Source organism: Lissotriton helveticus, chromosome 2_1 (genome assembly GCF_964261635.1).
Source record: "Lissotriton helveticus chromosome 2_1, aLisHel1.1, whole genome shotgun sequence".
NCBI lineage: Eukaryota > Metazoa > Chordata > Amphibia > Caudata > Salamandridae > Lissotriton > Lissotriton helveticus.
This window is the reverse complement of record NC_136059.1, coordinates 1,758,426,765-1,758,444,475: the sequence shown is the minus strand read 5'-3', so window position 1 is coordinate 1,758,444,475 and position 17,711 is coordinate 1,758,426,765. Positions and strand designations below refer to the sequence as shown.

General features: G+C 46.4%; 1 protein-coding gene across 1 annotated transcript in view; it reads right to left on the bottom strand.

The window, feature by feature from the left end:
* IFT74 (intraflagellar transport 74) overlaps window positions 1-17,711 on the bottom strand; it is a 452,022-nt gene that overhangs the window by 165,896 nt on the left and 268,415 nt on the right. The window lies entirely within an intron of this gene.

The following is a 17,711-nucleotide window of genomic DNA, read 5'->3' as shown; positions in this document are numbered from 1 at the left end:
TCAAGCTAAAAATCCCAGTGAAAACCCCTTCGACATCTAAAGCACCTACAACTCTAAAATACCGGCAGTGGGATAAAAAATGACAATGTGAAATTGGAAAACCCACTGACAGAATCCTCTCCTAGACCAGCAAGTAATGTCGACCTAGAAGCAGGTAATTTTGTTGGCAGGAGTGGAAGCGGCTGTCACACAACTTGTCCCTTCAAGTACAAGGACAAATCACAGATCCCTGCCATCTGCTCCATGGTACTCCCAGGAACTTAGAATGTATAAACAGAAATGCAGACTTCAGGAACAACTGTGTAGGTTAAACTACAGTCCTGAAGAAAAAATAAAACATAAAACACTGATAAAAGACTATAAAAGACAAATAAACGCTATGAAGACAAACCTTTTATGGAAAAATGTAATACTGCAAACAATTCATCAAAAGAACTTTTCAACACAGTTAAAACTCTGTCTAAGATCAGCAAAAAAAAAACTTGTGGCACCTGACCAATCACTATGTAACAAAATCGCATACTTCTTTCAGTCTAAAGCCAACAATATATTTCTGGAGTTTACTGCTTTGTCTGGAAACACTGAGAGGAAATTAGTAGCTCTATTACTGAGCAAGGGCAGCTATTGCTTACTACCTTTACCCCTCTTACAGAGGCTAAAGTGACCAAACTAATTGAAAGTGCTAAGTAAGTTGCCACATCAGGTCCCTGCCCTCCGCAGGTTCTTCATCCGGTAGCAAATATAATATTGTCTCACCTTACAGCACTCCTAAATAACATATTATTCTTTGGTTGCTTTTCATTAGCTTGGAAACAAGCTTCTTCTATACTGCCTTTCTTTAAATATTTTGCGGACCCCATGAAGTAAAATACTATAGGCCAATCTCCTGACGTCCACGTCCAGCTAGGATTCTAGGCAAAAGTTTTAACCTAGAAATCATGACCTTTCTGGAATCAACTAACATCTTGGACCCTTCACAACATGGGTTCCGACCCAATCACTCTACAGAGTTTGCTCTTATAGATGCAACGGAAGAAATCAGAGCCATTGTTGATAATGGTGGGAAGGTGGCCCTGATCTTGTTTCATCTCTTGGCTGCATTCAATATTGTTGATCACTCTCTGCAGATCAACCGCTTGAACACATTGACACCAGGGACCAAGCACTAGAACTGCTTGGCTCTTTTTTGTCCAATCCCAAGCACAACTCATTAGATCAAATGGCTTTTCACTACTTTCTTTGCTGACGACACCCAGATAGTGGTGTCAGTTTCCTCAAACCCAGAAAAAAGTTGCTAAACAATTTAACACTTGCATGAGGAATATTGGTGAGTGGATGCAGAAAAACTGCCTAAAACTTAATTCTGAGAAGACTGAGTGGCCTCTTTTTGGTAGCAATACCTCCTTCTGCAATACCTCATGGTGACTAATTTAGGTTCACTTCCATCGTCACTCTGAAAAACAAGGAACTCAATTCTAAGCTGGTCTTTGCCTGACCATGTAAATGAGGTGACTTCCTCTTGTTTCTTTATACTAAAAGTCTTGAAGAAAATTCTCCCTTTTCTTCCCTTAGCGCTAGGAAACACAGTAATTTTTGCCTTGGTAATTTCGAGGCTAGATTATTGAAATACTCTATGTGTAGGCCCCCAGCAGCTCCTACTAATAAAATTACAAACACTTCAAAATGTTCCAGCTCGAATGTTGCTGAAGCTTCCTAAATTTAGCTCTATCTTACAGAGCATCTTAGACCTGTATATAGAGCGGATTAAGTTCAAGGCCCAGTGCTGGGCTTATAAAGGCACTACACAAGATTTCTAAATGGTATGTACCTACATGTAATCTACGATCCACCACTGCTAATAAGGTACTTGCATCCAACACACACTAACAAACGAGCGAGAAGTACTATCCTTCCTTTATCCTCCCTTAACACATATCCAAACACACACATAAAAGGAAGAGGAAAATCAAATAAACCTCGGCCTCTCTGGTAAACCCTTAGTGGTTTTTAAAACTACCCTCACCCAATAGATAGTGGCATGCTTCATCATAGGGCATGCTGCAACACTCTGGAGCAGACAAACGCTAAGAGTGGACCAAAAAACATTGTCTATTTTTGGGGAAAAATGGTTCCTCTAAAAATGGGATCCTCTAAACACATAAACCTTAAAACCACATCCAAGGGTATCCCCCCACCCCCACAGTTTTATTCTGGGCCTCTCTTGGCAGGTTGGGGTATGCCTGGACAATACCCCCTTAATAACATTATCATCAACATGTTTGGGCCTTTCAACTGGAACTAGTGGTGGACAGCCTTCGTCTGGATATGCTCCACACACTTCTGTGAAACCTCAGATTCGTCTTTGACATTGCCCGAGGACTACAGAGCTGGGGTGACCCCACAGACGCCACACCCAACAGCAATGCCCCAAAAAAGAGGGAAACAAGGAAAATGCAGAACGGAACCAGGAGTGGGCCGTCACCGTCGCAGACAGAAATGGAAAGGGCAGCAGCGCTGAAGGTGGTAGCTGAAATAGGATTGACCCAACAGAACTCTAATGACCGGGACTCCACGTCCAAGCAGAAATCAATGAGATCAGACTCTGTTTCCTCAGAGAGGGAGGAAACTGGACTCCCAGTGGTGACACCCCAGACTACAGATGGCATAATTTAATATCCTTTTTAATGCTTATTAATTGGGGTTCCGAAGCTGAAGACAGTATGAGGGGGAAGAAACTGAGGTAGGTTAGACTTCCTTGGAATTATTTGAGATAACAGAGATGTTTGCTAAAAGGGGCTTGTGTTTGTGCGCTACTAAATGTGGAACTATTTGTGAGCCAGGACAATTGTAACCTATTAACCAAAAGCTGGGCTGGTGTGGAGTGTTGGATATGTTAATGCACCTCTCCTGGCACACCCCTTCTGGTGAAGTCCTTGTAGGCTAGCCAGAGTAGATATTCTCTAATTGTGTGGTTGTAATACACAGTTTGGATGGTAGGTCGTTGCCGTACTGTCCTGGGATTCGGGACCTGTTGTTGGGGTTTAGTTATTCCTTCCTTTATTTTCTTTTCCTTTTCCTTATCTCACACCTTAATCCATGTGGGGAGCACAAGCCTAATCCAGGGTATCGGGAGGGAGTTAGGGGGTTGGGGGGGAGGTGGACTACGGGAATGGCCCACATGACCAATCCGATACTAGCGGTGACCTTTATGTCCTGGAATGTCAATGGCATGGGATCCCCTTCCAAAAGCTACAATGTCCACAGATATCTCAGAGGTAGAGGGGTCCAGGTCGCCATGCTCCAAGAAAGGCCCTAGGCTGGGTCTGAGATAGACAGGCTGAGACTGAGATGGTGAGGCCAACTCTACGCCACATCCTACTCAGTGTATACCACAGGGACTCTAATATGGATAAGAGCCGGGACGCCATTTTAATTAACCCACTCTGTCATAGATAAAGATGGAAGGTATGTTTTAATAGAAGTCAGACTATATGGTGAAGAGATTACTCTAGTTAGCATTTATGCCCCCAATCAAGACCAGATACCTTTCCTACACTCACTCTCCATACATATGCATCTTAAACATTTTTCCGGATCGATCCTTTCCTCCTCTAAAAGGGACCGTGGTGTGGAATCTGGCAGAGGGGCTGCAAGACTGCGCTGGACACTGGGGATTACTAGATGTCTGGTGAGCACAGTACAGACCGCACTTTCTCTTATATTTTTCCCATGTACACAACTACATACTAAAATAGATCACTTTGTATCCTCCCATAAACTGATCCAGAAAAAAACACATTCCGAGTATTTATGGAGAACCATTTTGGACCAAAGCCCTGTACTGCTGTGACCTACTCCCATAGGGGAGCGTCCACCTGCCCCGATGTGGCGGCTTAACCCAGCTTCACTGGAAGAAGCATGCTACGGCAACTCAATAGTAGGCGACGTCTCAGATTACTCGATTAATAATCAGGGATTGGCGTCTACGAGACTATTAGAGTGGGAAGCCTTTTAGATGGCAATGAGAGGGCAATGTATTGGCCAGACAGTAGGAAACCAAGCAGAGCTACATAAAGAGTTACAGGCTATGGAGAAGAAAAATGCGTATTAGATAACAGCTGGTATGCAACAAGCATCCCTAGCAGAAGCATACGACACGAGAAGACAATAAAATTATATTTTAGAGAAACTAAGATCCCATAACTTCAAAAAAATATATATATTGAAAACTCGTAAAGAGGAAGGCAAAACAGGAAGGCTTTTAGTGTGGCTCATCAAACCAGAGTCTAGAGGGACCCCGATCATTAGGATACAGGTACATGACAACCAGCCATACACTCACCCACATTGAATAACCAGGAGTATTGCAACTATTACAAGAACTTATACGCAGCGCCCTCTCACCTCTCAGAATAAACATTAGAAACGTTTTTGACACGAATCCCCTTGAAACAGTTGGCTAGAGAGCATTGTAAGGCGGTAGGAGCTCCTGTCACTGCCCAAGAAATCTACACTGCTCTTAAGGGGATGGCGGCAGGTAAAACGCCAGGCCCAGACGGCCTGCCAACTGAATTTTACGTGGCATATATCGGGACCCTGACACCATGTCTCGAACAACTATGTGCAGAATCCTGGTGATTATTTATTTATTTTAGGAGTTTATAAAGCGCACAGCTACAACTAACGTGGGTGTCCCGGCGCCATGTCAGATGGCAGAGGTAGGTACCAGGAGGGGACTACAGGGATGTAAACAGCCAGGTCTTTAGAGCACGTCGGAAGATAGCTTCAGACTCAGCAGTGCGAAGAGAGATTGGAAGGCCGTTCCACGCTTTGGCGGTGATCACTGCAAAGGCTCTGTCACCCATTCTAGACCAGCGAAAGTGGGGAATCACTAGGCAGACAGGACCACGTCCTTGGAAGGCCAGGATGAGGGCTGTGCACTGAATAGTTTGATCACCGAAAGCCAATGGAGCTTCCTTAGATGGGAGGTGATCGAATGACGATATGGAATTTTACATATCAATCTGGCTGCCGTGTTTTGAATGATCTGTAGGCACCTGATCAGATAGGCCGGTGCCCCGAGATAGAGACTATTTGCATAGTCAAGATGAGAGGTAACTAAGGCATGGATGATGGTCTAGCGTGACTTCAGGGGGAGGAAGTGGAAAAATTTACGGAGCATTTGAAGCTTACAAAAAAAGGAGGATGATACCGTACTAATTTGGGATTTGCAGGACAGGTCATTGTCAAACCGGAAACCAAGGTTCCTAGCTGAGTCCACAGACTTAGAGGGAGGATTCAACTCAGTTGGCCACCAGAGCGTCGAGGAAGGTTTTTTTTTTTATTAAAGAAAAGAACCTTGGTTTTGTCCGAGTTGAGCTTGAGAGTATTCAGTGACATCCATGAAGAGATGTTGGACAGGCAGTGTCTGAAATCGGCGCCTGCCGCTTCAGAGTCATCTTCGAAGGCGAACACCAATTCGGTGTCATCGGCGTAGGAGATCACTCTCACCCCGCAAGATTCAACCTAAGCCGCAAGGGCGGAGAGGTAGGCGTTTAAGAAGAGAGGGCTCAGAGCAGAGCCCTGGGGGACCCCACATGTGCCTGACACAACCCCAGCCCAAGGCAAAAATGTTATTGTCAGCATCTAATAAGTGGTTCTCTACTAGCATCGATTTATCAGTTATAAGCCTATCAATGTACCCCAGTTTCTCACATATTTCAGGTAAGGACACGTAAAGATTTAGTCATGATATATCACAACATAATGCAGGTAACTCCGCCACTCATTTAAGAACGACAGCCCGACCAAAGACATAGCAAATAATATAGCCAACAACAGATGCTTGATACATGCTCCCAAAAATCCCTGAATCCTCTCCAGTCCCCCTTGCCACTAGCATCCTGTTTCCCAATTTCCAGATGCTTTGTCCTAAACAAAATTATTGCAGGGATACCCTCAATTATTCAACAGGACTATCCCGAAACTAAAATAGTTAAAGATACAGTAACCAGACTAAGGGTCAACTATGACATCCCGTAGTGGTTCACCAGCCCACTCAAGAGTGAGCAGAGAACCAAACAAGGTACGTCCCTCCACATCAATTGTAATTGCACAGAAGAAATCACTAGAATCATTTGCAGAGCAACAATCCCACAAAAACACTAATACTAATTAAAAAAAGTGATTTCTATTCCCAGGTTTCAATGGTCAAGGCCATTTGTAGAGGTGAGTCAAAAAAAGCTGCAGTTACTCGGTCTGCAGTAAAAGAACACATTACTTAGAGTCAGAAGTTGTTGCTAACAGCTCTGATAGATTTCTAACAAGAATTCTGCCCAGGCATCATACTCTGCCCTGAAAAAAACATTTTGCCAATGACATCCAAGAGGGAGTCATGTGGATTCCTCAATTGATGTCAGCAGAGCAGACAAAGACACTGGCCAAGCCAGAAAAGCCAAAAAGGAGTACAGAAATTGGCCCCAACGACAGAGGTGGGCAATTACCAATACCAATTACCAATACCATCAGTTTCGTAAAAGCCCTTGGTGCCAATGACAAACAGAGGAGAGGACCTTGTCCTTAAAGTGTATATCTCCCACACAAAATCTCAGATATTTCTGTGAAGTGCTGCGACAGGAAAATGGAAATAAGCATTTTGAAGGTTTAAAAATACTAGCAAAATATGTATATGAAGAGTTTGGAGAGCCTGCAGCCACAGGGATATTTTGAACCTGTTCGTCCTGACGTATGTGTTCAAACGACAAAGGTCCAGAATGTGTTGAAAACCTCCATCCTTGTTGGGGATAAGGTAGTAATAGGAGTAACATCTCTGACCTTTCTCCAATTGCCCCTTTCCTTAAATGGGAGGAAATCTCTTCCCTCAAGATGGAAGGACAGGAGTACTGGTGAAGGTTTCTCTTGAAAGGGCTGCGAACAATCCTGATTCAAAATATGGAGGTACCACTGTTCAGAAGTTATCTCAAACAACCTTTGAAAGTAAGATGCCACCCAATATTAGACTTGATAGTTGTGGGCCAGATTCACTAAGGAGTCAGAGATGCTGCTTTTATGGCTGCTTAATCCACCTCCCCTGTTCAAAAAGTGGCAAAAGGGCTGCTGATCCTGAGACAGCAAACGAGGTTGGGCTCTGATGTGCAAGCTGAGAACTATAACCCTGAAATGTCTGCACTGCAGTTGAAACATTTTGCTTTTTGAAGTGAAATATAGGGCACAGGAGTTCTTCAACTTTGCTTTAATTGCTTTAGAGACGAATTAGCCTTATCTCCAAAACATTTTACTAATCAACAGGCATGTCAAACAATTGATCTTTCAGATCACCAAGAATAACAGTGGTACATATCAAAGAATGCCTTCTCAGACCAACACTAAACACTATGGACTTTTCAGCAGCATCAATCATATTAAGGCTGGTTTCTATTGCTTGCATGGAACCTGCAACACCACCTTGGATTAAAAATTGTAATGTCCATTTATAGGCCTCTGGTATTTTGGGCTTGCCAAAGCATCTACCTCCAATAATGTGTACTGTAGCCAGAAGACAGGTAGCATTTGAAGCTTTTAGAGTTAAGCTGATCAAAGCAGAAATATGACTTTCAGGAGTTCGTTGTGCAAATAAATAGAGATGTTTGGTAGCTGAAGGTCTCTGCTTCATAGAAGACACGGCAGGAGCCGTCTGAGTCTTATCCCAGGCCCCAACCAAGATATCCCTCTGAGCATCACTGAATGACAGATTAGGATCTGTTGTGTGTTTTTTGTTCAAAATCGGTTGGAGGTCTTTGGCCATTCAGTATACAATAGAATATTTGGGGCCATATGTATCAAGCTAATTAGCATTCGCAAAGGCCGAAATTCTGCGAATTTCGGCCTTTGCGAATGCTAATTTGACAAATGGCATGTATCAAACATGTTTGATGCAAAATAAGGAATAGCAAAATTTGCAATTCCTTATTTTGCGATTGCACTTAAGGAATCGCAAATTTTGCGATTCCTTAAATGCAATGTATCAAACAAAAAATATTCAAAAAATGCCATTAAGGATTCGCAAATTACCACCAACTTCTAGTTGGTGGTAATTTGCGATGTCTTGTCAAAAAGCTTTTTTCCAAAAAACAAAAGGTGCCATATGACGCCCATACATGCCCATAGTGCGCCATATGCCCCCAAATGTCTTTTTCAGGGGTGCAGCAGGGTGTTCTTGAGACACCCCTGCACCCTTGAAGAAATTCCTAATTTGCGATTAGCTAATTGCTAATCGCAAATTGCACCTTCATTCCTATGGGCCTCCTGGCCCATAGAAATGAATGGGTAATTTGCGATTAGCAATTTGCTAATCGCAAATTAGGAATGGTAAAGAATCGCTATTTAATAGCGATTTTGTACATACATACCGTTTTGCGAATTCCAAATAGCGATTCCTTAAAATTCGCTATTTGGAATTCGCAAAACGGTAGTATGATACATATGGCTCTTAGTCTCTCTGAGGCCTTTTCAATTCTGGCCTCTGAGGGGGGAGCATTGGAAGCATGAAATGCTGTCTTTGGAGACTTCATTAAAATTGCTTATGTTTTTGCAAGCCAAGTATAAAGAATACATACCCTCTTTAGAAAGCATGTTCTTTCCCTCAATGTCATCATTATCATCATCATTATTATCCCATTACATTTGCCTTGTAATCGTGATAGCATCCCAACTGAAACCAAAAAAGTACTCTTTCTTTTGAAAGAATTCCTATATAGAAACCTGAATCTGAGGGTATTCATTTTCTTTCAAGTAGGATTAAGCTTTTCATCAGCAGTCACAACAATGTTTTTTGTTTGCTCAGAGAAAGATTTTGTTGGAGGTGAAACCGACACGAGAAATGATGCCACCAGCATCGAGTTATAAGCAATAAGGGGGTGAAGGAATAGAAACTGCAGCTGAAGCTGTAACTGATTTCACACACAGCACCATAGCCCGTTACCTAGGGACCACTACTGTGGAATAACCTGAGTCACCAACTTTGCAAGTGTGTTGGCCAAAGGTAAACAAAACACCTTGGAGGGAGGCTTCCAAGTGTGCACCAGAAGGAGAGTGGAGGGCAAAAGATAGCTATTATTGCCTTTTGAAATATTTCAATTTATTGCGCAGAGCCATAGAACAGGAACCCTCTGAAGTATTTTCTGAATTGAGAGGACTGGTTCTGAAGAAGAGAAAGAAGAAGTCTGCTACGACCTTTTGTGCTTTCTGTGTGAGGACATGGACAAGGAAGAGTGTTGCACAAGGGAGAACAGCTCCTACAGCACTCTCCTCCCAGAGACCTGGAAGGTGAATTTGACTTTGATTTTAATTTTTTCCATGAGAAATATGGAGCATTGCCTCTCTTTAGTTTATGGCTTTCTGGTGCTATTAAACTCCCGCTATAACTGAATATTGTGGCCCAAATAGGCCTAAACTGATCTGGGGTTGTCTGGCTTGGCAGGATTGGGTGACCTGCTCCTTTTGGAGAAGTACTATTCGGATGGAAATGTCCTCCTGTGTGGCTCAGTAGAATGTGCATCCATCCCCTGAGTTCCACTCGCTGGACTCTAGGTTTTTGATGTTTCACATCAGCACATACATCAATCATACATGCAATTTGAGGGCCTCTTTAAAATGACGTACAAACCAGAGCAAGGCTCTGATGTCTGAAGGCAAAAATCCAAGTACATTCCTTCTTCTATAAAAATCATTTTGACATAATAGAGGCCATTTTCTAACTCTCCAGGGCTTTACCAATATACTTTGGACAAATCGGACTATTACAGACTCCCAACCGCTCATCCTAGAATACATTCAAACCACATACACAATGGACAAGGATAGGCATTTAATTACATGGCTATATTGAGCCCTGCTGAAGACTAAAGAACAAGTTACTTACCTTCGGTAACGCTTTTTCTGGTAGATACAATATCTGCCTGTGGATTCCTCACCTTGTGAATATCCCCCTGCGTCAGCAACATTCGGAAATTCTTTTTGTAGCTTCGCGCCAACGTGGACTCGGACGTCACAGAGGCACGGCATCGCTCGCGACTCCGCTGACGTCACCGACGCCTACAATAGGCCCACGCCGGCGTGATGAAATCAGTTCCGCCCTTTTTTCCGTGCCATCGAGGCACACGGACAGACAAATGACAGTAGACATATACACAGTATACACAATACCAATATCAAGGTAACACACACAGTGTGAAGCAAATGCAATAAAACATTTTACAACAAAATAAATATATAACAGAAACACTGGTATAGAAGAGTCGACAACGGGGAGGCGGGTGGGTCAGTGAGGAATCCACAGGCAGATATTGTATCTACCAGAAAAAGCGTTACCGAAGGTAAGTAACTTGTTCTTCTGATAGATACATCTGCCGTGTGGATTCCTCACCTTGTGAATAGAGTCCCACAGCAGTCCCCACTCCCGGAGGAGGGTGTCCACTCTTCTAGACCAGGAAATCTTGGAGGACAGAACGCGCGAAATGACCGTCCCTCCTCACCTCGGTATCCAAGCAGTAATGCTTCGCAAAAGTGTGGAGGGAGGCCCAAGTCGCCGCTCTGCAAATGTCCTCAACTGGAACACCTCTAGACAAAGCAGATGTTGCAGACTTTGCTCTAGTTGAATGTGCTCTAATACCCTCAGGAGGGTCCTTACCCGCCAGAGAGTAGCAAATCTTGATGCACAAGATTATCCATCTGGAAAGTGTGCGCTTGTGCACCGCTCTGCCCTTCTTGCAGCCAGCAAAACCCACGAAGAGCTGATCGTCAATACGATAGTCTTTAGTCCTATCAAGATAGAAACTAACAGCTCTCTTTGGGTCCAAGCGATGAAGCCTCTCCTCCTCCTTGGAAGGGTGTGGGGGAGGATAGAAGGTAGGAAGGGTAATGGACTGTCCTAGATGGAAGGGAGTCACCACCTTAGGCAGAAAAGCAGCCCTGGTCCTAAGAACCATTCTTTCAGCATGAATAGACAAGAATGGGGGCTTGGAACTAAGAGCTTGAAGCTCACTCACCCTCCTTGCCGAGGTGATTGCAACCAAGAAGACCGTTTTAAAAGAAAGAAGCCTCAAGGGACACTTGTGCAAGGGTTCGAAGGGAGAACCCATCAAATAGGTCAACACAAGATTCAAATCCCAATGAGGAACAATAAAAGGAGTAGGAGGGAACTTATTTGTGAGGCCCTTCAAAAATCTTAAAACCACAGGAGATTTGAAAAGAGAAGGCTGATCAGGCAAACAGAGAAATGCCGACAGCGCTGAAAGATAGCCCTTCACTGTAGCAACGGCAAGGCCCTGTTGCGCCAGAGAAAGGGCAAACTGGAGAACATCAGACAAATGGGCTCTCAAAGGGTCTATAGATTTCTCCCCACACCAAGTGACAAATTTTGACCACCTATAAGAATAGATGGACTTAGTGGAGTCACGCCTGGCTGACAAGATGACATCCACCACATCAGGCGGGAGAGAAAAATAACTCAGGTTGCCCCGTTCAATCTCCAGGCATGAAGGTGTAAGGTCTGGAGGTGGGGGTGTAGAACCTGCCCCTCCATCTGAGAGAGGAGGTCTGCCCTGTGAGGGAGACGGAGCGGCGGGTAAGAGGAGAGGTGGAGAAGGTCTGAGTACCACACCCTTCTTGGGCAATCCGGGGCAATCAATAAAACTTGGGCCCGGTCTTGGCGAATTTTCCTCAGAACCCGAGGGATCAAAGGTATGGGAGGAAACGCATAAAGGAGTTGCAAGCTCCAACTCAACTGAAACGCGTCCCCCAAGGCTCCTTGCATCGGATACTGGAGACTGCAGAATGACAGGCAGTGAGCGTTCTCGCGAGTAGCGAACAGGTCCACCTGAGGAGTACCCCACGCCCGAAAGACATGATGAACCACCTCTGGGTGAAGCCTCCACTCGTGGTCGGCCGAGAACTGCCGACTGAGACTGTCCGCTCGCACGTTTAGAACTCCGGCCAGATGATTTGCCATCAGACAAATCTGTTGGTCCTGAACCCAGGACCAGAGACGCAGAGCCTCTTTGCAGAGACACTGCGACCCCACTCCTCCCTGCTTGTTGACATACCACATCGCGGTCGTGTTGTCCGTCAGGACTTGAATCGACCGACCGCGAAGGGAAGGGAGGAAGGCCTTGAGCGCCAGACGTATTGCCCGTAATTCCAGAAGGTTGATGTGAAGCAACCTTTCCTCTGGAGACCAAAGACCCTTGACCTCCAGGTCCCCCAGATGAGCACCCCACCCGAGAGTGGATGCATCCGCAATTACCGTGGCCACCGATGGAGGAAGTTGAAAAGGCTTCCCTTGAGACAGGTTGCCTTCCACGCTCCACCAAGTCAGATCCGCTGCAGTTTCTCTGGAGATCCTCACAGACTCCCTGAGATCTCCGTTGTGCTGATACCACTGCCTGCGGAGGCACCACTGGAGTGCCCTCATATGCCAGCGTGCATGGTTGACCAATAGAATGCAAGAAGCCATCAGACCGAGCAGGCGAAGAACGTTCAGGACTGGAACGACCGCTCCATTGTAGAACAAAGGAATCATTTCCTGTATGTCGTGAATCCTTTGAGGTGGAGGGAATGCACGACATACAGTTGTGTCCAGTACAGCACCTATGAACAGGTTGCGCTGGGAGGGCACCAGGTGAGATTTGGGTACATTTATCGAAAAACCCAACCTGTGCAACAACTGAGTTGTCTCTTGCAGATGATGGAGCACCTTCTCCGGCGACTCCGCTTTGATCAACCAGTCGTCCAGATACGGGAACACATGTATCCCCGACCTCCTGAGATGTGCTGCCACCACCGCCATCACCTTGGTGAAGACTCGAGGCGCAGTAGTAAGACCAAACGGAAGGACCGCAAACTGGTAATGTTGCGACCCAACCGTAAAACGGAGATACTTTCTGTGCGACTTCAAGATGGGAATATGAAAATACGCATCTTGCAAGTCGATCGACACCATCCAATCTTCTTCCAGCAGCGCTTGAAGAACCTGTGCAAGAGTGAGCATCTTGAACTTTTCCTGTTTCAGGTAAAGGTTCAAGATCCTGAGATCCAGAATTGGCCGAAGCCTGCCATCCTTTTTGGGGATCAGGAAGTACCGGGAGTAGCATCCCTGACCCCTCTCCTGCTCCTGAACCACCTCTATCGCACCTTTTCGAAACAAAGCCAGGACTTCTTCTTGCAGGAGAAGTAGGTGGTCCTCCGAACAATAACCTTGGCAAGGAGGGTAATTGGGAGGGAACTCCCGGAAAGGAAGCGCATACCCATTCTCCACAAGATTGAGAACCCAAAGATCCGATGTAATCAATTCCCAATCTTGTAGAAAATGGGTAAGCCGGCCCCCCACTGGGCCCACATGATCCAGAATGGTGGATCTAGGGCTGCTTTGCTGCTGTGGCTGGGGGCTGGGATGGGGAAGAGGAGGAAACATTACGGCCCCGAGCTCGGGCCCTTTGTTTGCCTCTATAAGCTCTGTATAAAGTGTTCTGCAGCTGCTGTGGCTGCTGTTGGGTTGATTTATAGTTTCGAAAAGAAGATCTGCCAAATCCTCTTGAGCGTCTTACAAAAGTGCCCCTGGTCTGAAGGCCCAACGACTTTGCTGTTGCTCTGCTATCTTTAAAGCGTTCCAATGCAGTGTCTGCCTTCTTCCCAAACAATCCAGACCCGTCAAAAGGAAGATCCATCAATGCAGCTTGGACATCAGTGGAAAACTCACTAGATTTAAGCCATGCGGCTCTCCTTGTCGCAACTGAGGAACCCATGATCCTTGCCACAGAATCAGTCGTGTCCAATCCACTTTGGATAACCTGTCTTGCTGCAGCTTGAGTATCAAAAATTACCTCCTGAAAGTCTTTCCTATCCTCTTCAGGTATCTTGGGCACCAATTGTTTCACAGTGTCCATAAGAGCATGAATATAACGCCCCATTAAGCAGGTTGCATTTGTGGATTTTAAAGCCATACTGGCAGAGGAAAAGACCTTCTTAGCAGCCTGATCTTGCTTTCTAGACTCCTTTTCCGCTGGGACCTGCGGAAACGCACCCATAGATCTCTTGGAACAGGCAGCCTGCACCACCAAACTCTCCGGTAGAGGATGAGATGTTAAAAATTCCGGGTCCCAGGAGCTGCTCTATACCTCCTAGCCACAGCTCTAGATACAGCAGGAGCTGATACAGGATTTTTCCAAATTTCTAAAATTGGTTCCTTTAAGGCATCATTAAAAGGTAGTAAGGTTCAGTCACTGAAGAAGGAGAGTGAAGGACCTCTGTGAGCAGATTAGATTTAAACTCTGCAGATGGTAGAGAAATATTCAATAAATTTGCAGCTTTCTTTATCACCACATGATAAGGTGTTATATCTTTTGAGGGTTCATTAGAAACCGAAACAAGGTCCCATTCAGGTAACAGTTCTAGGCCACTAGCTACAGATAGGTCCTCAAAAGGGTCCTCAGAATCCTGAAGCTCCCCTTCCTCTAGATTTTCCTCTCTATATCTCTCCTCTTCCATCAATCTTTGGGCTTCACGCCTAGATCTCATCTTCACATTCGAAGCCGTCGGATCCGCAATCGACTCCGACGGAGCCGGAGCCGGCGTCGAACTCGACGTCGGACGAGGGAGAGATTCACGACGTCGCTCAGGGTTCGGCATCATAGTAGATGGAACTGGAGTCGAAGGAATCGGAGTCATCGATCTCGGCGTCGATGGCTTCGGTGTCGAAGGCCTCGCCGGAGTCGGATAATGCCAATGCGGCGCCGGAGCCGGCATAAAAGGCATAAAGGGCGCAGGTGCATAGGAATGAGGAACACCCAAACCATATGCCATAGGACCAGTAGGAGCCCCAGAGGGATACATAGCCCTTGAATAAATTCCGAACATCGCATTCAGGAAATGTGAAGGGTCTTGACCTGGAGCCGGGAAGGCTGGGTATGAACCCCCAGGTTGCTCTTGAGGGCGTGGAGTCGAAACGACGTTGACCTCTTCTTCGGGCTGGTGTACCGGAGTCGTACTACCTTCGGGCATCCGAGCTCCACCCTCACCAACCTCCTCCTCCTCACCTTCATCCTCCCGACCTGAAGGATGGGATGGGTCCGGAGATGGAACACTCTTCTGCTTCGGTGAACTCGGTGAGTTCGCATGCGACGCCTCAACCTCGACATCGTGATCCTCCGAAGCCGACGAAACTACCTTCTCGATCAGTTTCACTTGTGACTTCGGCTTGGAACCCGACTCCTTTCTTGATCGATGTCGGGATTCATGGGTTCTCTTTTATAAATTTTTTTAATTGTGATCGTTTTTCCAAGAGTGAGGAGGAAAGCGAGAAAGAGCAAGAGAAAGGATAGAAGAAGAGAGGAAGAAGGAACAGGCGACAAACCGCCACATATCCCCACACAGGGGGCGCTGAAAAATGTGCCGTAAATCCCCAAGTCATATATGGCACCTTTTTGCGTGTCGGTGCCCATGGCAATGTTCGTGGTCGGCAATCAGCCCCGAAATGAGGGTGCGGCAAGTGTGTAGCCAATGGCCAAAGGATCACCAGAGAAGGCGCCCCTAATTAGGAGCTCCTGTATACAGGATTGTCACAAAGGCCACTTCCACAAGCAAAGCATGTCGCAACTAAGAACAAACTATAACTCCCCCCCAACACCCCTCAAGTCCCCCAGCCCCCCACCCTTCCCCCGGTGGTGGTGACCAACATCCACTCATCACAACGTCACATATGTAAACGGTTAGATTTGAAATAGGTGTAATGCACGTATTGCTGAGGGGCAGACCGCAGATGGCAGACCTCGGGATAAGAATCTAACCAAGGGACCCCAGGTAAACATGAAGTTTTTAAAATTCCCCAAAAATATATCGGACATTCTCTCCATACTCAGCAGCCGCCACAGACGCGCGTGCCAGAGCGAGATGGCCGGCGCAGATGGGTTCTTCCAGGCGGCCGCTAATGTCAGCTTGGCCGCTCCTAAACACAGCCATACCATGCGCTTGTCAGCTCTAGTCTGATGTTCCAACAAAGGGTCCCTAAGTCCCAGCAGTACATAATCCATTGAAGTCGGAACTGGATAACCCAGCACGTCCTTAATATGGGACAGGATCTCGGACCAAAAGGGTCGGATGGTGGGGCAATCCCACCAAATGTGGCGGAAATCCCCCAACATACCGCAGCCCCGCCAACACCTATCTGAGGTGGTCGGAAAAATTCGATGTAACTTAGAGGGATAAAGATACCAGTCATACAGAAGTTTTAAGTGAGCCTCCCTAAGATCTGTGGAATGGTTATGTGCCGCTACATCCCTCCAAAGGCTCCTCCACTCGCTGTCAGAAATGTCCCTGCCCAGGGTAGCCTCCCAGTGGTCCATGTAACGAGGGCGGGGGGAAACCGCGGTGTCCAGTAACAACCTATATATGAAGGAGATCGTTCCCTTCATCGTAGACGTGTGGAGAATAAAAGCCTCAAATTTCGTCAGTGGCCGAGTAGCGGCGTCCCCCACTCCAGTCGACGTCGCCCAGTGTAAGAGTTGAAGATGTCGAAAGCGTTCAGTGGGCGGTACTCCATAATCTCGCATACAGTTTTGAAAGGTGAGAGGTGTTGCCCCATGAAACAGGTGAGTCAGAGCTCGGCAACCACCCTCCCTCCAAACGTCAAAGGGACTGTTAGTCAAAGCCGGAGGAAAAGCCGGGTTAAAATGTATAGGGGTAAATGGAGACGGGAAGGTAGTCCATCGGTCGTCACCACGAAGTGTGTCCCAGACCTTTAACACCGTGCTGGTTGGAGTGCTAATATATGCATTCCTGGGCCGGTCAGCTTTAGACTTCCAGGCCAGATCCCAAATGGACCTTCCGGCCACACACCGATCCATATGGAGCCAGTGCTTTTCCGAAAGCTGTTGCGACCATTCAACCAGTACCCTCAATTGCGCCGCCTTATAATACAAGTGCATGTCCGGGAATGTAGGACCATCTTGATCGCGTGTATCCTACCCAACCAGGAAATGTACCTCGGCTTCCACCGCTCAAGTTCAGTGCGTATCATCGCCAACATTGGTGTAAAGTTGGCCGAAAATAGGGCGCCTAGAGTAGATGTCAGATGGACTCCCAGGTACAGCAAAGACGACGTCGACCATGACAGGGGGGTGAGCGCCCGTAGTCGGAGCACTTCTTCGGGGGGAAGAGTCAAGTTCAGAATATACGATTTGGTGAGATTGACTTTGAAACCCGCCGCCGTCTCAAAATCAGAGAGCACCCTATGAACATATGGTAATGACATCACTGGATCTCTAAGCGAGAGCAGTACGTCATCCGCAAATAACGAAATCTTATGCTGTTCACCGGAAAAGGGGAGGCCCAAGATATTGTCGTCTTCCCGAATCGCAATTGCCAACGGTTCGATACTTAGAGCGAAGAGGAGTGGGGAGAGAGGACAACCCTGACGCGTTCCACGTGAATGACGGAAGCGCCCGGATCTATGGCCATTAACCATCACTCTAGACATAGGGTTGTTGTAATTAGCCTCAATCATTTTTATGAAGCGGGGGGAAAATCCAAAGGCCTCCAGGGTGCGATGTAAAAAGCCCCCGTCGACGCGGTCAAAAGCTTTCTCCGCGTCGAGCCCCACCAAGACCGCCGGGATATGAAGTCTAGTAGCCTTCTCGATCAGGTGGACCACGCGTCGCAAG